This window comes from Pinus tabuliformis, chromosome Q (assembly GCF_031772625.1).
Source record: "Pinus tabuliformis cultivar Carrire ecotype Pingquan chromosome Q, CPIR1, whole genome shotgun sequence".
Taxonomy (NCBI): Eukaryota; Viridiplantae; Streptophyta; class Pinopsida; order Pinales; family Pinaceae; genus Pinus; species Pinus tabuliformis.
In genome coordinates this window covers 452,805,178-452,830,164 of record NC_142296.1, presented here as the reverse complement: position 1 = coordinate 452,830,164, position 24,987 = coordinate 452,805,178, and the positions used below count along the sequence as shown (strand labels likewise).

Genomic DNA, 24,987 nt, shown 5'->3' with positions numbered 1-24,987 from the left:
GCAGGATAATCGAAAAGTGACCGTTAAAGTCACTGTTCATGATTTGACGATGAAAAAACAGCCAAAGGGAGTGGGGGGCGGTATTTAAGTCGGAGTTTATGGACCAGATATTTGGAAATCTACCACCAATCTAGCATTAATGAACCGATTTTGGGGGGAATGGTCAGATTTGAACTTGAAAGTGCCTATAAATTACAAGTGGCTGCCCAGCGAAAAACACTTGGCATTTTGAGAATTGAGTTGTTGAGCTCTCAGGCGCACATGAACCGTGAAAACTTTGAATTTTTTCTAGCAAGTTCAGTATTTGAGACATTGCCAAAGGAGACACAGGAGTTGTTGCATAGCATCATGTCGACACTCACAGAAGCTATGAGCATTGAAGCAGTGACAACCAAGGGAGTTGTTCCAGAGGTAGCTATGGCAGCAGAGGGAGCTGCCCCGGAAGTTGTGCCTGTGGAAGTACCGACAGAAGTGCCTAAATCCCCCAGGACACCCTGGCCAAGGCCTACGTTGACCCAGGAGGGTCCAAAACCGAAGAAGGACAAGCAAAAAATGCAGTCGCCGGTGCGTGAATCATCTAGAAGGCATCCACAATCGCGGAAACCCACCGCGCAAGAAAAGGCAAAAATGATTGACCTAGAGCAGGAACAAGAGGTCGAATAAATCCCCATGGTTGATGAGGATATTGCAGTGGAAACGAACGACGCTGAAATTGAAGGATCGGACCCCATTTCTAAGCTGCCTAAATACATCCCTCCGCACAGGAGAAAGACCAAAGTGCCCAAAGATATTGATGAAAGTAAGGTCACCATGCACACACCCCTCCTACCGGACCAAATTGTCTTTGAGGGACTGCGCTTGGGGCGTGTCCCCCTTTTGAAGTTGGAGAACTGGGACTTAGCTGACACAGAGCACCTCCCTCATTTAGCGAATGACCAAATTATGCACCGTGTCTTCCACAAAAATACTGGAGTGACCACGTTAGAGCCGAGGAAGTGGCTAAAAGGCATGGACAAGGCATGCCTGCTAAACCTGCTATGGGTGCCACATTACAACCGTGCACCTATCACAATGGTAGTGATCAAGCAGCTGATGTGCTTGGTGCACGATGGGTGTCTGTGGCTGGAGGAGCCGATACCCATCACAGACATGCTAATCCATAGGATCATGCGGCTGCCATACATAGGAGAAAATCTGGCCATGGTGTTTGGCAGAAAGGTCGGCGAGCATGCACTTGCCGAGGTGATGAAGGAAAAATTCAAGCTCGTAAAGAAGCCGCGCGGCTACGCCATTTCGAGTATCTGTGACCCCGCGGTCAAAGTGGCGACGCAAATCTTGGCAAGGAAGGTCATGTGGAAGTGTCGCGTAGATGAAGTGCCGACACCAGTGATAGATTTGGGGGCCCAGTGTGAGGAGGGAGTTCAATTTCACTGGGCGTGCTACCTCTGCATTAAGTTCCTTGCAAATTTCCGCGAGGCACAAGATCATAGTAAGACTTTCCACTATGCATGGATATTGTTGTCCATAGTGCTGGTTGCATGGGAGATACCTGAAGATGGCTAGTTTCCTCCGATTGTGCCGGACCTACCAGAGGCGACGAAGGTTCCTCAGCGGATAAAGGACAACAAGATATTCTAGATCTTTATGGAAATGAGCATCCATATGGCCATCAACCGCAAGCCACGGCTGACACCTACAAATTTTGAGAAGTTGCAGGAATACATGGAATTCAAGGCTAACTTCCACCATGTCTCAATATGGGCGCAAAAGGACCCTGAGAAGAAATGGCACGACTTGCCATACTTGGCCATAGATGATGTAATTGCAACAATCCTCGATTAGTGGACAGAAGATTGGCGCAATTCCACTGACTCGACAACGGGATCTAGCAAGACCACTGCGCAGCGAAAGAGCGAGGAAGCCAAGTTGAAGATGGAATAGCTGGTAGTGAAGAGGAAAATGGAGGCAAATGACAAGGCCAAGGCAGAGCATGTTGCCGTGCAGCAGTCGGGTGGACAGACAGGTGAAGAGGAGTGCAGCTCTGACCAGAGTTAGAAGTCACCTTCCCCAGAGACCGAGGAAGAGGATGATCAGACGGAGTAGGAAGGAGTGGACCTGGAGACGACTCCATTCCACACCAAGCGCACCAGAGATCCAGAGAATGTAGGGTCGCAGAAGAAGTCCAAGACTAGCAAGACGTCTTTGAACCCGATCACCCTAAAAGTGGGGGACTTAAATGACATAGGTTATAAGGTGCGGGATGCCACTGTGGAACTTCTGCAGCAGTTTGAGAAGCAACAACAGTAGGCATTGGGTGCGATACAGATGGGTCTGCGCGAGCTACAGATCTACGCATCACAAATAAAAACCAACACAACCTCAACCAGCTTAGCACCTGACACCTTAGAAGTCGTAGGGATGCCACGCGGAAGGGATCCCTGAGCAATAGTGCTACCAGATGGAGCACTAACAATAGAGACTGAAGCTGACAGACCCGCTGTCAGCGCCCTCAAAAGAGTTGGACTCAACCTGGCCGCACTTCCCAATGAGGCGCTTCACCTTTTGCAGGACGACGTGATCACAGAACTTCGGGCCTGTGAACAACGTGCGTTACAGGTGATCAGTGAACATAAGGTCAACAACGCCTAGCTAACCATGCAGAGAGACTCTTCCCTTAACCTTGTCAAAGACATTACATACAAGAACCAATGCATTGCCGTAGCCATGGCTGAGGCGTTCAGGACTGTCCCAGACTTGGTCATTCCTGTGGTTGAGCCGATAGATGTGAGGGTTTGGAAGGTTGTTGCTGGAGTACACGACACATGAACTGAATTAGCCAAGTTTCAACTGGAGCTGAACCTAAAAATTGGAGAGTTGCAGCTGAAGGCCCGAACTTTCGATGCTGCCAGAGATCAAAGAGCAGCACGAGACCACTGCGAAAGACGTGGTAGCAACAATAGAGAGTGTAGTAAAGGACTGTACCATGCTCTTTGAGCAGCCACTGTCACCTGCTTGCAAGAAGATCCTACTGTATAGCGGCTAGAAACAAAAGTGTGGGAGCTGCAACAGTGCTATGATGAACTCAAAGAGATAGTGCGCATTTTCGCCATCACGCAGAGGTTAGCTAAGCTGCAGGAGGCCAAGGCGTTGAAAGAGAAGGTAGATGTAGCTAAGCACAAGGAAGCCATGCTGAAGGCTCACTTGAAGCCTTTGTTGGATGATGCCTACTTGATCATGGCCACTATTGAAGGCAAGATGGCTAGTTTGTAGGAGACTCAGCAGAAGATTAAGTCAGAAAGCGCAGGGCCAGCGATAGAGAAGTTGGTCGAGGAAATGAAGCAAGCATCAACACAATGCACTGCCAAGGTAGAAGTTGTTCAAGTCGAGCTGGGAGGTCTTCACGACAAGATCTCTGCGCCAGCCAAGTCACTCGAGGGCAAGTCACCATGTTTGTGTTGGGGGCCTGTTGGGAATGAGTCCCCTGGGGGTCAATTTTGGGGTTAAAAACCCAAGTTTTGGGGTAGAAGGCCAGAAGTTTGTATAAAGAAATGTAAAGTCTTTGTATTTTGTGGTCACAGAGAGCGAAGATATCAAGAGTCAAAAATGGTTTTCCTCCCTTAGTCTAGATAGGCTGTGTCAGTTTTAGAGATCCACCCTTGGTCCACGAGCCGTGGGATTGTATAAAAAGGAGGTCTTAGAGGAGTCTAAAAAAGAAGAAAAAGGAAGTAGAAGTGTTTGATGAGTTTGTAAAGAGCTAGGAGTGAGAGTCTTAGTGTAGGAAGAGGCTCTATGCTGAGTGCCCAGAGGCCTAGGGTAGAAGTCCGCAGCTGAGTGCGCGGGCCCTTGCAGCTGTGTACGTAGGGAAGATCGAGTCTGTATTGAAAATCTGAATCATCAATAAAGAGAGTATTCTGAAATTACTGTGTATTTTTCCTCTGTGGATCACATGTGATTATGTTATGTTAATTTTTGGGTTTATGTTATAATGCTAAATTGATGCGCGAATGTATATGTTTCTATTTGTTATATGAACGCAATTAATGATGTATGTTTACGCGAAGATAATCTTAACTGCATGGTAAATTTGGTGAACACTTAAGCTAATTCGGGAACTTATACAGTGACATACTTACAAAGGCGTGTAAGTGCCTGAATCATCGTGTAGGGTTATGCAAAGGATGATCATATACCTTCGCGGAGGTTCTAAGAGACGAAAGAGAAAGTACATCGATAATCCTAAAAGGATTATCGATCTGCGCAAAGGAAGGGTTTAAGGTATAAAACCGACATCACGACCATCTCAGGGTGCATAAACTTGGTTCCTGCATCCCCCCATACTGCTTCGGGTGAGACTTCGGTCCACGCTCCGCAGACTGATGCTGAAAGGGCCAGTAGTGTAGGGATTTACTTAGCTGACTAACACTGAACCTGGGTCAGGGCCCATGACATGGGTACTTTGTTGAATACCCTGGCCTGGCATTTTTATTAAGGATCCATATCATCATGAATTTTGTCTAGAGTTCAATTCCTTGTGATGATCGTGCTTTGCTACAACTCAACAGGTAATTCATCATGGGTCGATCCCCTTGCATTGCCCATGTGTTGCTACAACTCTTCATACAACTTCATGTATTGAAATTTAATCAGTGACGTGGGTGGCACCTTGTCAAATGCCCTAGTTTTTCATTTTAATTAAGGATCTAAATCCTTAGTTATTCTTGAGTTCGACTCCCTACAGCATTAGATTTTTAGTTTGTTGATGTTCTCCTTCTCTATGGAACAATAGTTCTAGCAGAGGCTACTTTGATTCTAGTGAAGTTAGAGTGAGGGAACAACAGATCAATATGGTGGTGCAAGACTAGTGTTCTTTGGACGACATTGGTGTTATGTAGGGAGAGAGAGTAAGGGTGCATGCATGCCTCTAGTATGCATGTGATAACCTCTTCCAACAATTTTTTTAGACTATTGATCCACTTAAGTTAGCTTTTCTATTTCAAAGTTTGTTTGTGAATGCATTATCTTTTTTTGGAGTGGGGATTAGAGTCCTAGATATGCTAGGTTACTCACATGAGGAGTTGAGGAGGGTGCAGATCCAAAGGAGGGGTGTGCATGCATGCATGTGACCATTGTCCTCCACTTAAGACGAACTACATCTGGCACTTTATCCATGCAAGAGGGTGTGCTTGTTGAGTAGATGAAGGTTAGGGTTTGATTGAGTCACAAGGGGTTGAGGAGGTGCAATCCAAAGGAGGGGTGTGCATGCATGCATGTGACCATTGTCCTCCACTTAAGACGAGCTACATCTGGCACTTTATCCATTGTTGAGTAGATTAAGGGTAGGGTTTGATTGAGTCACCTTGTGGACTTCATGACAATGACTAGATACATTGCATCTTCTCTCTGTATCTTATTCTATAAAAGAGGCCTAGGGTGCACCACTGTACTGGTTGGAGAGTTTTAGTTTGAATGTTGGCAAATGCAATTTTTCTACTTTTCTGTAAATAGAAGATGCATGCAGTATTTAGTGTTTTGTATTGCCTGTTCACCATTATGTAATTTCCAGCAGTATGTGTTTGTAGATCAACATATTCAATATTGTCGTTTTGATTGAGGCTTTTGGTTTTTAATCTACCTTTCTTCAGGTTGATTTATTTTAGTGCATAATTTATTTACCATGGTCCGAAATTTAGCATTGTATCAGAACACATTCACTAAAATCCTCTAGAACTACGTATGTAATGGGATACTAACTGTGAGAGGGAGTTATCAAAGGGTTTCAGTAGGATGATGCCCAAGCTTCAGTGAACGAAGAAAATTCATATTTGTGATAGGTTATTTGGTGATATTTCTAGGATCAATATACCCCTGCAATAGGTTGTAGATCTAATTTCCTTTCTCTGGTCTATTTTTTCAAGTGTTCTTTTAGGGTTTGTAGTTATGATTGGTTTTGGTCTTTGAGAGTGTGACATATTAGAGGGTGCTTCTAACATTTTACTAAGGAAATGCAAGTTGCAAAATCTCGTGGATGAAGTTGAACTAGGCATCTTGTGGATATGAAAGTTGCACTGTTCATTGATCTCAAGGAGTTGGAAGAACATGCTAAGAAATTGTTCAAGGCAAAGGAATTTTCCTTGATTCTGTGAACGATCACTGACCCCTCATATGGCAAAGAAGAAGATGATGAAGGAGATGTTTTATACCTTGGTCATTTTGTACCAAAATGTTAAAACTTAATATGTCTTCCTAGTCTTCCAAAAAATATTCTAAAGAGAAAGATGACTTGTAGTAACCTACACAAGCAAAATCAATACTATAGCAAGTTATTCAATGAAAATCATAGGCTTGAGAGATAACTTGGTTCCATTCAAGGACAACTTGATGAGAGAGCTAGTTTAGATCAATCTAAATGGCCTTGGTCCATCGTGAAATTATTTTTTTTCAGTGTATTTGTGCTCATGAGTAGTTACCCACTTCTGAAAACTTGTGGGTCCGCTTTATCTGAGAGGAGCCAAAAGGTTAGAGATGATTTCAGCTAGTTTTGAGAGAGCTCAATACCTAACCCTTATTGGAATGGTGAGGAAAGGAGGAAAGAAGGGAGGATTTGGAAAGGGTTAGAAGAAGAGGAAGGCTTATGATCTTCAAACTAAGGGCAGAAATATTTGAGCCATTTGAAGTACTTTAAGTGCCATAGGTTTGGTTAATATGCCTCCTAGTGTCTTGAGAAGAAGGGATGGGGTATGTAGTAGTAGTAGAAATAACTTGGAGGAAGTGCAAAATATTCCATAGGAGTAGTCTTGCATCTAGCTTGGAAATAACCTTTTCCATGTGTCTTGTCTTTCCACCAACATTGTTTTGGGTGTTTAGGTAGTATGTAGACAATGGATCTTTGAGATACATGGTAGCTAATATATGAACTTTTTTTAGACTAGAAGAAGGTGTTTCTAGCATGTAGGTGGAGCTTGGTGATGATTTCAAGTACTTAGTCATTGGGATGAGTTCCATCTCATCCCACATGCCAATAGGAGAGGTTCTTGAGCTACATGAGGTATAGTATGTCCCTGGTTTAACAATTTATTTTGATTTCTTGTATAATAGATTTCAATTTATTTTGATTTATTGTATAATAGATTTCAAGTGTATGGTTGATATTGATGATTGGTGAGTAATAATCATAAAGCACAACCTTGATTGTGTTGAATTTTAGCTAGAGGAGTGCATGAGGATGACCTTTATGAGTTGCTAGCATACCCTATGAAGCATGGAGTTTTGGTATAGAGCAATGACAATTTATGTGAGCTTTGGCATAAATGTTTAGGTCATTTAAACTATGGAGATTTACCTCTCTTTAAGGAGAGGGTAGAAAGATTGCTTGATTTCAAGGTAGATAGGATAGAGGAGGGGGTAAAGGATGTGCTCTTGAACATGGAAAATTTTAAGAACCACCCTAAATTTATATGTATAATAAATGGGCGAATCCCCATGAAACATAGGAAAAATGGGAGGCAATTTTATCAATAATATAATATGTATATATAATTTTTTTGGCGAATCTCTCACCAGATTATATTATCTTGTAAAGTCACGACAAATCTTTCACTAAATTATAAAATCTTGTAAGATCTTGGTAAACCTTTCACTGAATAATAAAACATTGTGAAGTCTTGGAAAATGTTTTGTTAAAGTATGAAACCATATATGATAATAGGAAAACATATTCATCAAACTGTAATATAATAACATACATGTTTGGAAAAAAGAAACATAATTTTCTCTTCCTAAAAACAATGTTGCAAGTTTCAGTGGCCGTTTTTGTCAAGGTTCTTACTGTACACTCTTTCATATCCTTCTATTAGTTTTGATAATATTCCACAACAAAGTTCTTGTAGGCGTTGATCTTGACCACTATTTCTGTCAAGGTAGGAGAGATTAATCTTTTCATCTTGACCACCAGTTCTGTCAAGGTATGAGAGATTAATCTTTTCTCTACCACTTTTGTCAAGCTATCAAATTTCTTTCTTATTCCATAGAATCCAAGTGCGAGATAGAAAAAAACACATCAAGTTTGTTTACCCCAACACACCAACAAGTAGCAAGCCCCAAATATATAATATAAGAAAGTAGTAGGTATCCCAAAGGCCTGAATGGGATCTAATGCAAAGAAGTGACCATCGTCAGAAGTCTTCCAATCAATATATAAATATATAAATGTAGATTTATTATTATTTTAATTAGAAATCTTCAATTAAATAATAAAATTTAATTACGTCTCTCCCAATCTAAATTTCTTATTAGCATAATTCACTACCTTCATACATCTTGCATTTTTTAACAACATTGTAACATGTGGATTAATTTCCTTTTTGGTGCACAATCTCCGCCTTTTAGGACAATATGGTGCAGTGGCATATTTTTCAAACAACTAATCCAACATCAGTACCTTAACCTTTACATGAAGATATCATATTGAGAACGTTTGAAAAATGGTGGGAAATCTGGGTACCGACTATCTCTCTTCTGCGAGGGTGATGTGGGAAGAGTGATAAGATTTCATTGTTTTGATTTTTTTTTGTTAAATAAAAAAAACCAATATTAATGGAGATATTGGTATTTTTTACTAAATTTTGTGAAGTGACTAAATGTAGCTTTAACCATTCACATTAAGATGTTTTTTACAATATAATTTCCTAAGTCTATTTAATATCTTCATTATCATAAAAACCAACCTATATCAATCTTAACTCCACATCTACCACTCTTAGAGGGATGAAATCTATTTATCCCTCTCAACACTTGGTAGACCTAGAATTAAGATGGATCTAAGCTGATAGAATTTCCCCTTTAAATAGTCTATGCTCACATGAATACCATGGTATTACCATGAGTCAATACCATGGGTTATCATAAACCCAGAGCTTAAAAACTACTATTAGTAATTTATAAAAATTAATAAAATTAATAATTGATTTTTATTTTATTTTATTATTTTAACGAAGTTAAAATGTTTAAGTGACGTTAAATTACAAGATCCATTTTTACTCTTGATCTACCAAGCCCCGAGAGGGATCTCTCGAAGCATAGTAGATCCAGAGTAAAGATGGATCTATGCTAGTTTAATTCCCCCCTTTAAATAGGCTACATTCCACGTGAATACCATCGATCAATACCATGTGCCATCTTTATTTTTATTAATACTAATATTAGGGTTAATAATTTTTTTTGCATGGTATTAATAGTAATTTTTCCATGGTATTTGGGGCACACTGTTTGGCCCATAGGCTACACCTAAATATAACCCATTTTTTGAGTGTTGGTAAATATAACGTGACTTATGGAGTAAATATAAAAAAATGTTTTATTTATTTACCATACCTCTCGTTTATTTATATTTTTATTAATGTACCATACCTCTTTTATAAATATGGTATTTGGCCCATAGCATTCACTTAAATAAAACCTCTTTTTTGAGCCTTCTTAAATAGAAAGAGGGTTATGGACTAAATATAAAAAGAGGTTTTATTTATTTATCATATCTCTAGTTTATTTATATTTATATTTATTTACCATACCTTTGGAGTAAGTATAAAAAGAGGCTTTATTTATTTACCATACCTCCACTTTATTTATATTTTTATTTATTTACACCCTTTCGTGTCCTTAAATATAAGGTGACTTTTGGAGTAAATATAAAAAAATATTTTATTTATTTACTATACCTCTCGTTTATTTATATTTTTATTAATTTACCATACCTCTCGTTTATTTATATTTTTATTAATTTACCATACCTCTTTTATAAATATGGTATTTGGCCCATAGGATTCACTTAAATAAAACCTCTTTTTTGAGCCTTCTTAAAAGGAGGTTTTATTTATTTACCATACCTCTATTTATATTTTTATTTATTTATCATACCTCCACTTTATTTATATTTGTATTTATTGGGACCAAATACAACCTCCCAAACCACCTTCCAAACCAGAAAATGGGTGATTGAAAACGAATTTAACATTGCAAAGTAGAAAATCGGGCGATTGTAATGGAATATAACCTCCCAAACCAAGCGAATCGGGTCAAATGATTCTTTTAATAGTTTATTCGTCCCTTTTTTTTGGGGCTAAAATGAAAAAAATAATTATTTTTTAAATAAAAGTTGGCCTAAATATATGAAATGGGTGTTTTATAAAAATTTTGCCCCTTTAAATAGAAAAACCCCTTATATTTCGCCCTTGGGCTAAAATTTTCCCCTAAAATTCACCATGCTCTTGAAAAGCATGCCAATACTGCTTTCCCAAGTAGTGAGCATAGATTGAGAGAAGTTCTTGATCTAGATGTGTGTGGACCAATGTCATCAACTTTCTTGACAGGGAATATCTATTACATTTCTTTCGTTGATAATAGGAAAACTTAGATTTGTTTTATGAATCTCAAAGGTCTTTGATAGGTTCCAATAGTTCAAAGACCTTGTGTAGAACTAGATAAGTAAGAAGATGAAGGCACTGAGATTTGATAATGGAGGAGAGTGTCCCTCAAAGGAGTTTGATTTCTTTTGTGGAGAAGTAGGGTATCAAGAGGGAGTTCACAATGCCTTATACCGAACAATAGAATGGGGTTGTGTTAATTTTAGAGAACAATGGTATGTTTTATGCTTAAGATAAATTTTACTTCAATTTTCTTATTAGCCCAATATCAATATCCAAATTAGAAATCACATCAATATGACAGTGAAATCCAAATAGAACATAAACAATAATAGTAGAAACAAGCCAAGACAAGAGGACACTAGATATGGCACCAACCGGGGACAAACCTCAATGTGGGGAACCCTTGATCAATTCTTCTTATAATTCCTCAAAATTTTAGTAGAGAGAGAGTCCAATATAAAATTTTCACTTTCCCAATCAAAGTGAAATCTGACCAGTCAAACAACAGTAATAGAAAGTCCTAACCAGAAAGTCAACACTGGTCAACAAGGCAGATTTTGACCTCCAAAACAACTCGGCAAACTCGGTCAACTCAGCCTCCAACATCTAGTCAAATCAGCCCAAAAACAGTCTGAAAAGGTCCAGTCAAATCTGGTCAACGAAAGTCAATGCTATAGAAAACCCTTCTACAATAAATGTTGGTCAAATAGTGGTCAAACAACCTCAATCTTTGTGCCCATAAATGTGGCCTACCCAAATATAGATCCCCCACATGAAACCGTAGTAAAAAAAGTCAACGATGGTCAATGCAAGTCAGAACAGCCTCCTACAATTTCGGTCAACATTGGTCAACGACTAGAATAGAAAAGTACAATCCTTCTTCGCACGTGTGGAGAGATGCCTCTAAAATTCATACCCAATCAACGAAGGAGAGAGAGAAAAATGAGTGTGAGTGAGATGTCAAAATGAGGAGGAGGCTCCTTGTATTTATATGCAACGTTGTGGGCTTGAGGGTGCAAATTAGATGGTTGGTCGACGTTGACAATTTGTCCATAATCAAAATAAATTCATAATTTCATTTGTACATGTCAGAATGGGATGATATTTAGATCAATCCTACACCTCTCAGAGAGAGGAATTCAATAAAAATATTAGATGCCTCATATGAGTTTTCCAAGTTGAAGTTTGGCCCTAGTTGCCAAATTTAACACTGCCTCTCAACTAGGGAGAACTTCATCTGCCAAACTTTTTGACAATTTGTACCAAACTTTCTACAAGAGGTACTTTGTATGAGTCATGGACTACATGGGTAGGATGTGTCGACAAGAGAAGGTGAACCACTCATCCTGCTCATATGCCATAGGAGAAGGTGAACCACTCATCCTATGCATATCTCAACATGGGGTATCATAGGGGAAGGTGAACCACTCACCCTGTACATCGCGCACCACTAGGGGAAGGTGAACCACTCACCCTATAGTCACTCATCGCTCCAAAAAGTACCCCAAGCCCCCTAGAGCTCCCAGAGCTCAACATCCATCTCATACAGGACTGTCATAAGAGAGTCTCTCCACAAATCCAAGTCGTTCACATAAGGTTAAGAATTTGACCTTCCCAGGGGCTTCATAAGAATATTGGTGACCTAATCATCAATCCCAATGTGTTGGAGCCTTATTGATCCTCGTTGTACCATATCTAGGATAAAGTGGTAACTGATATCAATATGCTTGGAGCGGTCATGAAACACAGGATTCTCAGAAAGACGAATCCCACTCAGGTATCTTACGAGTGAAAACTTCCTCAGGAGTTTTGGAGTCCAACGCTTGATGAGGGCACCTATTTTGAACATACACGGTGGTGTTTGCAGCTTCGGCCCATAAGAACATCAAAAGGATTTGATCATGAAGCATGGCATGAGTGGCTTCTATGATAGAATAGTTATTCCTATTAGAAACACCATTTTTCTCAGGAGTATATGCGGTAGTATTCTCCCTCTTAATGCCAACTTCTCTACAATAATTATTGAACTCATTTGATTCATAGTCGGTTCCATTATCGGTCCTCAATATTTTGATCTTCTTCCCATTTGATTTTCAACCAAATCTTTGAAAGAACAAATCCATGAGAATGATTTTTCCTTCTTCTTCAAGAAATATATCCAAGTCTTGTGAGAGAAATCATCCATAAAGATAACATAATATAAATATCCTCTATATGAGTTCACGGGCATCATACCAGATAGATCAGAATGAATCAATTGCAATATGTCGGTAGTCTTGCTATCACTTGAGGGGAATGGTCCCCTTGTATTCTTTCCTTCGGCACACCCTTGACAAACACCTTCATGTTCTACTTTAAATTCGGGCATACATGTCACCATCTTCCTCACATTGGGTAGAGCCTTTTAATGTAGATGAGAAAACCTTCAGTGCCATAATTCGGATTGAAGTGATGTGTCGCAAGATATAGCTCCTAATGGAATTCCTCCAACTTGATATAGGCTATCAACCTTGAAGCCAAGTGTAAATGCATAACTGAAATTTTTATTCCACACACTTACCTTTCCATCAATCAATGCCACCTTGAATCCTTTGTCCTCCATCGCCGAGATAGATACCAGATTCTTCTTTAGACTGGGTACATATAGTATTGATTGTAGATGAATGGTGTTACCCTGATTCAATTGAAGAGTAACATTCCCATCTCCCTTCACGTGATAGGTGGAATTTTCTCCAAGGATAATTTCCAAATTTGTATCCTTTTCAATCATATTTGAAAGAGCTTCCTTATACCTAGTGAAGTTCCTTGAGGCACCACTATCAATCAACTGATTTTCCAAAGTGTTCGGAGGAGATTTAGTGGATAGGGAAGATATAAGATAAAGTTATTTTTTCTTGTTATCAACAACATTAGATTCATCATACCTGGAGTTTCTTTATCTCTTGGGAGGGTGACCATTTCCTTGATGAGGAGCGGGAGCATTCCTTTTTCCTTGGTTGTTGAATCTGCCATTCCTTTGATTGGTGTTGCCCCTGAAATTGTTGTTGTTGTGGTTGTCACCATCATGAGTTGTGTCCCTTCTATTAGGACACTCCCTAGCATAGTGGCCAAACTTGTTGCAAATGAATCATCTTCCCTTCCTTCCATTTTTGAAACCCGAACTTCCTGATATTGCTTCTTTGAACCTGCATTGTTCTTCTTTTTAGCATGAGTGGAGAATGCAATAGGATCATTACTATTTGAAGGCATATCTAATTCCATCATCCTTGTTTATTCTTGAGAACATCTGGTCAACGATTCTTCAAAATTTGGAATCTTGTCCTTGTTAAGAATCATGGTGTTGAGCACATGCCTTTCACAAGGGAGTCCTCAAAGGGCAATGAGAGTAAGATCCCTATCAGTAATAACTTCTCCAATCGATAAAAATAATTTTTTATCTCAGTAATCCTCATGAAGTAGGATTGAATGTCTTCATTTCTTCCCTTCTTTATATCCTTTAGCTTGTTCTTGAGGAAAAGAACTTGGTTTGCATTTCTAGATTTGAACATGCCAACCAACGTGTCATATATCTCCTTTGATGTGTTCAAATTAGATATGTAAGAAACTAAATGCTTATGAATAGAATCCCTGATGATCTTCTTTGCTTTGACTTCACCCTTCTTGTACATTGTCTTAGCAGCAACGATTGCATTAGAAGGAGGTTCCGAAATATTTCCCTGCACATAGTCCATAACATCTTTCTCTTCTAAAGTCAAATCAAGAGACATCTTCCATGCATGATAATCAGACTTATCATGAAGTTTGTCATTAGAATTAAAGTAGGATGTGGACGCCATTGAATCTTTTCCTTGATTAAAGGATCTTAGTGATTGATCTTCTTAGTGATTTCTCTTTTCACTCTTGCTTGGGCTTTGTCTTCACCTCAACGCTGATACCATGCTAATTTTAGATAACAATGGTATGTTCTATGCTTAAGAGAAATTTTACTTCAATTTTCTTATTAACCCAATATCAATATCCAGTTTAGCAATCACATCAACATGATAGTAAAATGTAGATAGAACATAAACAATAACAGTAGAAGATAAGCCAAGACAAAAGGACAAAAGATATGGCACCAACCAGGGACAAAGTTAAAAACCCCAATGTGGGGAAACCGTTGATCAATTCTTCTTATAATTATTCAAAAGTTTAGCAGAGAGAGAGTACAATATACAATTTTCACTTGCCCAATCATAGTTAAATCTAACCAGTCAAACAACAGTAACAAAAATCCCTAACCAGAAAGTCAACACTGGTCAACAGGGCATATTTTGACCTCTAAAACCACTCGGTAAAACTTGGTCAACTTGGCCTCCAAAACCTAGTCAAATTAGCCCAAAAATAGTCTAAAAAGGTCCACTAAAATATGGTCAACGAAAGTCAACACTGCAACAAACCCTTCTGTAGTCAATGTTGGTCAAACAGTGGTAAAAAACCTCAATTTCTATGCCCAGAAATGTAACCTACCCAAACAGAGATCCCCCACACAAAACTGCAATTAAAATAGGTCAATGCTGGTCAACTTAAGTCAAAACAACCTCTTGTTATTTTGGTCAACACTGGTCAATGGCTAGAACATAAAAGTATAGTCCTTCTTCGGACGTGTGGAGAGCTACCTCTGAAATTCATACCCAATCAACGAAGGAGAGAGAGAAGAATGAGTGTGAGTGAGATGAAAAAATGAGGGGGAGGCTCCTTGTATTTATATGCAACGTTCTGGCCTTGAGGGTGCACATTAGATGGTTAACCGACCTTGACAATTTGTCTATAATCAAAATAAATTCATAATTCCATTTGTACATCTCAGAATGGGATGATATTTAGATCAATCATACACCTCTCGGAGAGAGAATTCCAATAAAAATATTAGTTGCCTCATATGAGCTGTCCAAGGTGATGTTTGGCCCTAGTTGCTAAATTTAACAGGTTGCTAAAAGGAATAATAGGTCCATCGTTGAGAGAATGAAAGTTATGGTTCATGACCTAGATCTCCTTATGTAACTTTGGATAGAGGTATGCAATGCAATTATCTACATATTAATAAATTTTCTCCTAGGGTATTGAAGGAAAAAATATGAAAGGAAGCTCTAATTGCTGAGAAACCCTAGGTATCACACTTTTTTGGTTGTCTTGTATATATTCAAATTCCTGAGGAGAGGAAAAAAATCGATTTCTTTGGTTGGAAGGGTAATTTTTTTGGTTACTGTGATGCCTTCAAGGCTTATAGAGTCTACATTTTATCATAGAGAAAGATAGTAGTGAGTCAAGAAGTGAAGTTCGATGAGGATGCTTGGTTTTCGAGGTCTCAAGAGCCTCTAGTGGAGGATGAGGAGGGAGAAACACTTGCTGTCTTAAACATTGATATGGAGAAATCAAAACTTTTAAAATCAGATAAGCAAGGTTTTGAAAGTGGATTGATGCTTCATAACCTTCTAGTGTAGCTAGGAAGCCTAGGTGTCTTACCTAGACTTGCGGGGTGCACATAAGAAAGTTGGAGCTCCAAAGATATACTTTTGAGTGCACCAACCTCCTAAATGTTTTTGAATTATGTTGCATTGATCTCTTCCATAATTGATGGGGAGCCTTTTAGTTATGAGGAAGTAGTGGATGAGCAAGTATAGAAAAATGCCATGGTGGAGGATTGTAATTCCATCATGAAGAATGATGTTTGGGAGAATGTGTTGATTTAAGTGGGTGAGTTAGTGATTGATTCCAGGGGGTGTGCAATGTGAAGAATGAAACAATGTTATCAGAACTGGACCAAATTAGGTAAAACTAGTCAGTTTGACTGGTTTAGGGGTGAAAATGGTCTGGTTCAAGGTTTGGAACTGGAAATGAATCAAATCATAGGACAACCACCAGAATTTTGACTGCCAAACGATGCCACTGAGGTTCCTCTTCTTCACATCTAGTGCCAATACGAATTGAATCACTGAATGTAGACTTTAGAGACATGAGGCTTATTTAGAGTCATGAGGATATGAATGTAGACTTTAGAGACATGAGGATTATTCAACGAAGAGGAATTTTTGCTCTCAGAGTTGTCCTCTGTATTCAACGCGTAAGAGTCTGCACTATCATGAACTCTTGTATCATTTAGTGGAACTCGTGAAGATTTCAATCGTTCTCTGAAATGTGAAATCTTAAAATCAATTTCAACACATGGTCACTGGTAGAGACCGTAGCTTGATTTTAGGGTTTGATTTTGAGTCACATTTCAAAAATATAGAATCCTAGTGTGGTTATCAGGCCGCTTTTCTACTACGTATCATGGTATTTCTCTCACAATGATAGTGGATTAGACTTCCACAAATTTGAACAGGATGTTGATTTAGTGTACAAGAGGGTTTCCACCATTAGCTTCTCACCTCTCAGTTTGAATGGTAGAGTCACTCATGGTCGTGCAATTGGGTCATCAGAGGGTGGTGATTGTATAACACGCGGATATTTTCGAAGTCCCTTGGAGTACGTAAAAGCTCTAGGTCACAGGTATTCTAGCACTGTAAACAAAGGTGACAGCTCTGCTACAAGGAAATGCTGGAAATATGGGGAACATCCCTCAAATGCCTTGTGGAAAACCTTAAACAAGGAGGTGGATAAATTTAGTAAGCCTTCTCTTTTGTCGACTGGGATTCAAGGAAGGAGAGCTCTCAATCACTGCTTTGGGCCATATTGGACTTGAAGTATAGGGTAGGAAAGGTAATTCTACTATGTGGATAGATAAATTGTACAACACTTTAGACCAAGAGGGTCGCGATGATGGATTGACAATCCATGACAACTTTTGGTTATCGCAGTTCTTAGGTTGGGTCTGGTTCTTAGTATTTATATCTCAAACTTGGAAACCATACCATATTCACATCGCAAGCATTTCGTTTTGATATCTAATGAGCTGGAAAAAAAGATTGACAAAAACCAATTTGAGCAGGTGAGCCACTCTTCTCCTGATACCGTTGATGCTCTGTTACGGCAAAATGGTTGAAACTTGAAAGTATATATTTTTAGGTTATAATTCTAATTCCCCTTTGTTTTGGGTTGGAGTTGAGGTATTTCTCCCACTGGCACTATATTGGTCTTTTAATTGCCTCTTTACCAAACTCCTCCAGGGCTAAGTTGACTCAAGTTTGACTCCAATCTTTGGGGAAAGAATCAAATTAGGCCCATTAAGAGATAACTTGGTCCAGAGAATTGTCGCAACAGTCAGATTGACTATCAAAATTTATTCTATCTTTAAAAGGACAGAAAAAAATTGTTATCCTTGTTTATTTATCCGATTTCATAACTTGGTCTCATAACATACAGATGGAAAACCACTTGTTGATTCCCAAAATCCATGGCATTTTGTTGGATGTGTTATCATCTATAACATCTGTGGATGCTATAGAAAAGTAAGACTCAAGTATAGATTACATCCATTGACATGACCCCTTTTGATTGCAAGGACTGGAGTGGTTCCTAAGGTATAGAGGTTAGAAAGTTTTTCCCCTTCAGTGTGGCATTGTACACCCCATAAGGCAGCATTGATGATGTACCCTAATATGTAGCACAAGGAGATAGTTTCCTTCTCCATTCTTGGCTCCTCCTTTCGGTGTTCCTTTGCACCTCTCGGTGAAATTGCTAATTTATTTTTTAACAATTGAATATATAAGTATACATAGAATGAGAAGGGGGTATGTATCAATGTGGAATAAAGTTGAACATTGGGAAGTGGTCCTTTTTCCTTATTAGCATTTGGTGTTGGTGAAAAGTTAACAAAGCCCTCCTTGTTTCCCTGTATTTATCGAGCCCTATTTTTACCCATTTTAGTGATCACGAGTTTGCTTTACTTTCCCTTTTATATTTCCCTCCACGTATTTATTAATTTGGTGGGAGTTTTAACATTTTAGAGTTTGTTTCCACTGTTGTTGTCCCACCTTGGCAAAAAATAGCCATCCAGAGTCTGTGCTGCCCGATCCTGAGGTAAATCTTATCATCCCAAATGCTGATTGCATTTGCTAGATTTTCCCACATGTTGACTGCATTTGCTAGATTTCAATTCTAGGGTTTTATTTTGAATGTGGTGGAAATCTGCATTTAAGGTCACTCCTTGTTGTTTTAATAAATTTTGCCTAAGGTTCCCGAGGATTTTATGTAATGTTGAGGTGAATTTCGGAGATGTTTGGAATGGCATTGTCCATATATGATGTATGTTTAAGTGTTATTATGTCATATCCAGTATTGGATTTTACTTGCATAGAATAACTTAAACGCTATGATGGATTTGAATATGTCATTGGTTTAATGGCTTTCAACGGGGTTATTATATGATTTCCTTTCTAAAATAAGTTTGTAACCATGGGCATGTTTTTTCATTTTCGTGGAGTAGGGTTGTGAAGTGGGGTGGTATAGAAAACTAGGGGCATTGAAGAGTGGAATGGGTCAGAACCTCAAGTCACTCAATCTCCTCAATGCTAGATAGTGAATGTTGGAAAGGAGCGGGGGATGTTGCAGGTGATAATGAGCACTCAGAGAGGCCATTTCCTTTGAATTTCGATGGAGTAGTGAGTATGGTGAATCGAGAAATTGACTTTGGACTCCCTATTGTTAGGTTCTGTTTGCATTGATCTACTTGTGTGTCTTTTAGTGTGTGTTTTACAAGAAATGAAGAAACTAATTATCCTACCTCATATCCCTTAATTCATTGGTTGAGTTGAAGTAGTTTTGTATTTTTGTGCATATTTATGCCATGGAAGTTTTCCAATCTCCTCCATAAAGAGGTGAATAACCCAATGATGATATTTTAATCAAAATCTATAACAGTTATCCCATTTCTTCTTGATGGTTGTTGTAGGGATCTTCTACATTGGATCTGTGGGTCTCTCTAGGGTCCAAGCTTCACTATTCTTCAATAAGAGAAGTAGATTGTTTGAAGCAATAAGAATTATTTGTCTTTTCCTTAGGATTAGCTTATCTAGTTCTCTATTCTCAAGAGTCAAGACAATGGAATGTGGTTTCTTTTCTATTATAAATAAGTAATTTGCAACCAGAGGAGAACCTGGTAAGTGAAGTGGGTAGTGTTATATCTCCCACGAGGTTTTATTTCTCAGAAAAGTGACTAGTATGGAAATGTTGATAAGTGGTTGAGTCGTCATGGCTATTAAGTTGGTTTGGTGGTCACATGTAAGAAATGTTTAAATGGTGTTCCACCTCTTCATAGGTCAAAGGAATCCTCCCGTGACTCTTATAGATTAGCAATGGAATATGTCTCAAATATGATGGAATACAAGCTAACAAAGGATGAAGTGATTTTTCATCTATTTTTCTAGATAGAAGAGTGATGAAGATGTTGATCTTGATGAATAAGATGGTTTACCTTTTTAGAGTTTTGATATCAAGAGATTCATATTGGCTTAAGTTGAAAATGTGTATGGTGATTGTTGCTAGAACAATTGTTTAGGGTAATAAAGATGTTGAGGAAGTGATTTGCATAGAAGGATAATTTAGATCTAAGTGGCCTAGAGGAGAAACCCAAGGGACACATATATTCTCTAGATAAATGTGACCAAAATTAACCTTTTTCATCTCATTTCAAATTGGGAATAAAGTTTAGCTAGATTTGTGATCAAGAAGTTACATATAATGTAGGACACGAATATGGAAACATATGATCAGATCCCAACACCTACATTTGATATAGATATTTGGCTATTTACATTTAATTTGTTCTTGTTCCTCAGTAGCATTTGGAGGCTATTATCCCCACCTTTACCCATCCTAGTTAATCGATGTCATTGCTTTGTCTGTGTCATTATTATTTCCCCAATCATTATAGTTTCGATGTTCAAAATGAAATGTAGCTAGCCTTTACTATTTCTACATTTGTTTCTCTGTTAAATGCAATAAGTGTCAGTTAATAAAAAGTAACATGTAGAGTGCATCCACCTATGTGATGTTGAAATATCTATTGGGTAGTGGGTACAAATAAGTGCAATATATAAGCTAGCAAACACAAGCCATAATCTTGGCTGTAATAGTATAATATATGCTATTGAGAATTCATGTAACATATAAGGGTGAGGTTTCATATCCCACCTTTCAATTTTCTTGAGAGTTCAATTTAGGCTGAATTTTTAGCATGTGACCTAAGTCTGAATTATGTTAATGCCAAAGTGCCCCCCATGAAGTTTTAAATAGGCAGTGTTTTGAACTTCACGTTTTGGGCATCCCATCTGAGATCAAATCCTTGGCTGCTGTGGTGATACCTATAGTGCTATATGGTTTTAAAGTATGGGTGTTTGGTTCAAGAAAAAAGTTGGCATACATGGAGGAGGCTGACAAAATCATGCTTGAATTCATAATGAGTTGAACTATCAATTTTCTGTTGTGTTCACACAAACTTTGGTGTTGCTTCTTCTTTTCTCTAGATACAATTTATATCTTATTCACATATGAAAAATTTCGTGGGAGACAACTGTTCGGAAACATAGGTGTCTAATAGTTTATTGAATTTACAAATTATCTCATGGGTATGTTGAGCATAATGAGTTTTGGTTCTTTGCACAATGAGTGCCTCTGTAGATTACTTATATCCTTGTAATTTTGCATTGTGTACACCACATTGATCTCCTTTAAACAGAAATGAGATTAATGTGGCCATTAAGGATGACATTTATTGGGAGTTCATTTGCACCCTATAGGTTGCTCCTTCAAGGCCACTTAGCTCTAGACTAGGGTATTGTAAGAATTTTTTCACATTTTAGATTTGAAGTTATTCTTGACTACCTTTGACAACTCTGGTTTCATTGCTTCAAACTCCCTTACTGGAAGACTATTATTCTTGGTCTATAAATGATAGCACAGTAGATAAAGTAATGGTTAGTGGTGTAAGTTTCCATGGGAATGAGTTTGTACAATTGGTATGTATCACTTGCAAGGAGTGTTCATGATTGTGTATTTAGAAAATGTTTTTTCTTAAAGACCTTGTTCTTCTTATGTCATCATATAATGTACTCAATTAGGTTACTATGCCACCATTTTTCCAATTAGGGTTTTCCAACCAGAGTCTATAGATAATTCAGAAACCATTAGAGGCTTTAGTATTGGTTTGAGGAACATATTTAGGTTATCCTGGAACAATCCATGGCCATTGATTCCAAGCAGTAGACTGGGAAAATATTGGCAAATCAATCTGGTCATTTGATCTCAGCAATCTTTGTTTAGATTGAGACTTGTAGAAATATCATGCTGCACATGATCTCCTTTTCAACAACAATAAGCTTAGGTGTAAAGGTTGCAACATTTCAAAATTCATATAGATATCTGAAGGTTGATCTCTTGCTTGGTTCCCACATGTATTTTGTCTACTATACATATGTTCTTATGTTATACTTATGTTGTTTTGTTGCTTTATATTATTTTTGGCACTTTCTAGGAGTTGCACTAGCACTCCCACATTGTATTCATGTTGGTTGTACTCTTCATTCCCATTGCCCTATTTTTGTGGTCATTTGTTGGAAATTAGTAACATTATATTATCTTATATTAGAATTGAAAAAGTTCATGATTACCTTATATGTAGATTCCAATTTACTTCTTTTGGAATAGAGTCTACTATTTACCTCCTTTAATTATAGTCAGCCATTTTTTATGCATTTTTAAGTCCCATAGTGTTTGATTTTGATGTAACTCTTAGTGCCATTAACCTACTTTGTGTTCATTTGTTAGACTATTAAAATACTCTCAAAGTATGCTATAAAATGAGTTTCCAAGGGTATAAATTATGAAGTGAAGATTGTCCAAGGTGAATATGTCCAAGAGGGCTTCAATGTTGGCTGATCTGCATCCTTTACTGCATAGGTAGACTAGTTTGAGGCTGCTTCCACAAGAAATTATTTCAAATGATGCCCAAAATTGGATGAAATGCTTCTTTTGTGCCCTTTTCATTCCCAAAATTGAAATCAAAGGGGTTTTAATGGGAAAACAAGTGTAGACACCTGACCTTAGGAGAACACAACACCTCTATCCTAGGCTTGGTTTGTCTGGAGTAGGCTTGCGTTTATAAATAACAATAAATGACTTATTGATGAGTAAGGCGTAAAGGCTCAGCATGGACTACTTTCATCGATATATCTCTGTTGAGTTTTAGAATTTAAAAAGTTCATGATTACCTTATATGTAGATTCCAGTTTACTTCTTTTGGAATAGATTCTACTATTTACCTCCTTTAATTATAGTCAGGCATTTACTATGCATTTTTAAGTCCCATAGTTTTTGCTTTCGATGTAACTCTTAGTTCCATTAACCTACTTTGTGTTCATTTGTTATACACTATTAAAACACTCTCCAAGTACACTATAAAATGATTTTTCAAGGGTATAGATTATGAAGTGAAGATTGTCCAAGGCAGAATATGTCCAAGAGGGTTTCAGTGATGGTTGATCTGCATCCTTTATTGCATAGGTAGACTGATTTGAGGATGCTGCCACAGGAAATTATTTCAAATAATGCCCAGAATTGGATGAAATGCTTCTCTGCTGCCCTTTTCATGCCCAAAATTGAAATGAAAGGGGTTTTAATGGACAAACAAGTGTAGATGCATGGCCTTAGGAGAACACAACACCTCTATCCCAGGCTTGGCTTGTCTGGAGTAGGTTTGCTTTTATAAATCCAAATATCACAGGCTTTCTTGTCTGGAGTAGGTTTCTTTTATAAATAACAATGAATGACTTATTGATCGGTAAGGTGGAAAGGCTCAACATGGACTACTTTCATCCATATTTCTCTGTTCAGTTTTAGAATTGCAAAAGTTCATGATTACCTTATATGTAGATTCCAATTTACTTCTTTTGGAATAGAGTCTACTATTTACCTCCTTTAATTATAGTCAGCCATTTATTATGCATTTTTAAGTCCCATAGTGTTTGCTTTCGATGTAACTCTTAGTGCCATTAACCTACTTTGTGTTCATTTGTTAGACACAATTAAAATACTCTCCAAGTACGCTATAAAATGAGTTTTCAAGGGTATAAATTATGAAGTGAAGACTGTCCAAGGCATAATATGTCTAAGAGGGCTTCATTGTTAGCTGATCAATATCCTTTACTGCATAGGTAGACTGATTTGAGACTACTACCACAGGGAATTATTTCAAATGATGCTCAGAATTGTATGAAATGCTTCTCTGCTGCCCTTTTCATGCCCAAAATTGAAATGAAAGGGGTTTTAATGGACGAACAAGTGTATATGCCTGGCCTTCTAAGAACACAATGCCTCTATCCCAGGCTTGGATTATCTAAATTAAGGTGGAAAGTCTCAACATGGACTACTTTCATCCATATTTCTATGTTCAGTTTTAGCTCTGCACTTATGATTAGGTGTCATCGTTTTGGCATTTGCTCAAACTATAATGTTTATGAACCAAAAATGCATTGACATCAAAGTGTTACCCATGTCATGGGGAAAATAACATAGTTTTGGAAAGTAGTAGAAACTATATAAATGAAAAAAAAAGATGTTATGTGGAGGAAAAAAGTTCAGGCATATCCAAAAATATCTTTTCTATTGTCTCAACTTTCAAGTTATAAAAATATTTTTTGTTAAATTGTAAAAGGGAGTGTCTATGGTTTGGAAGAATTCCTTAGGTAGAAAATATTTGATCACCACATATGGTGAGAATATGCTTTGTTTTAGTGGTATGTGGACTTACACGTATCTTGCAAGAACAAGTTAAGATTGAGAAAATTAGTGGGCATTAAAATTGTAGTTTTTGCAAAGTTATGAGTTCCTGACTTTAAACTAAACTACTTTCTAAGAAGCATACTGTAGGGAAAGAGAGGATTGGAAAAATAGATATAAGAATGTTGAACAAGCATAGAAGTACCAAAACATAATTGATAATACATTGGAACATTTCACCTTCCTCATAATTGGAACATTGATAATTTTACCTTCCTCATTTTCTCCACCTTTCATGGTTTGTTCATTTTACCAATAGTTGGTATGTAAGGCCTTTCTTTTATCACTGAAAAAGAAGATAAAATTGTCCCTGAGATTTGAAGTAATTTCTTTTACTAACATGTATAATTAAACATTAAGGGCAACAATTAGCATTTGCAAGGAGTCATTTTCTCCACCTTTCATGGTTTGTTCATTTTACCAATAGTTGGTATGTAAGGCCTTTCTTTTCCTACTGAAAAGTAGATAAAATTGTCCCTAAGCTTTTAAGTAATTTCCTTTACTAACAGGAAAAATTAAACATTAAGGGAACAAATTAGCATTTGTAAGGAGGCAAAAAAATGGATTGACCAATGAATGCTTTTTTATTCTCAGAGGTTCGGAAAATTTCACACTCTAGTGTTTTTTGAAATGGTGGTATTCAACAGTGAAAGAAGTCGATGCATGATTATGTTGGTTATCATAAACATGTTTGGGTGGATGCAATGGCTAGCTTTAGTGAAGCTGTAAGGGGAACCACTAGTTTTTCTGAAGTGGGAATCGCCTGCATGGGAAATTTATTACAAGCCTGTTAGGAGGAAGGCTTGATTCA

General features: G+C 37.8%; 1 pseudogene; it reads left to right on the top strand.

Annotated features, from left to right (window-relative positions):
• Positions 1-669: 669 nt before the first annotated feature.
• Positions 670-24,987, top strand: part of LOC149220154 (glutamate synthase 1 [NADH], chloroplastic-like) — a 41,937-nt pseudogene continuing 17,619 nt past the window's right edge.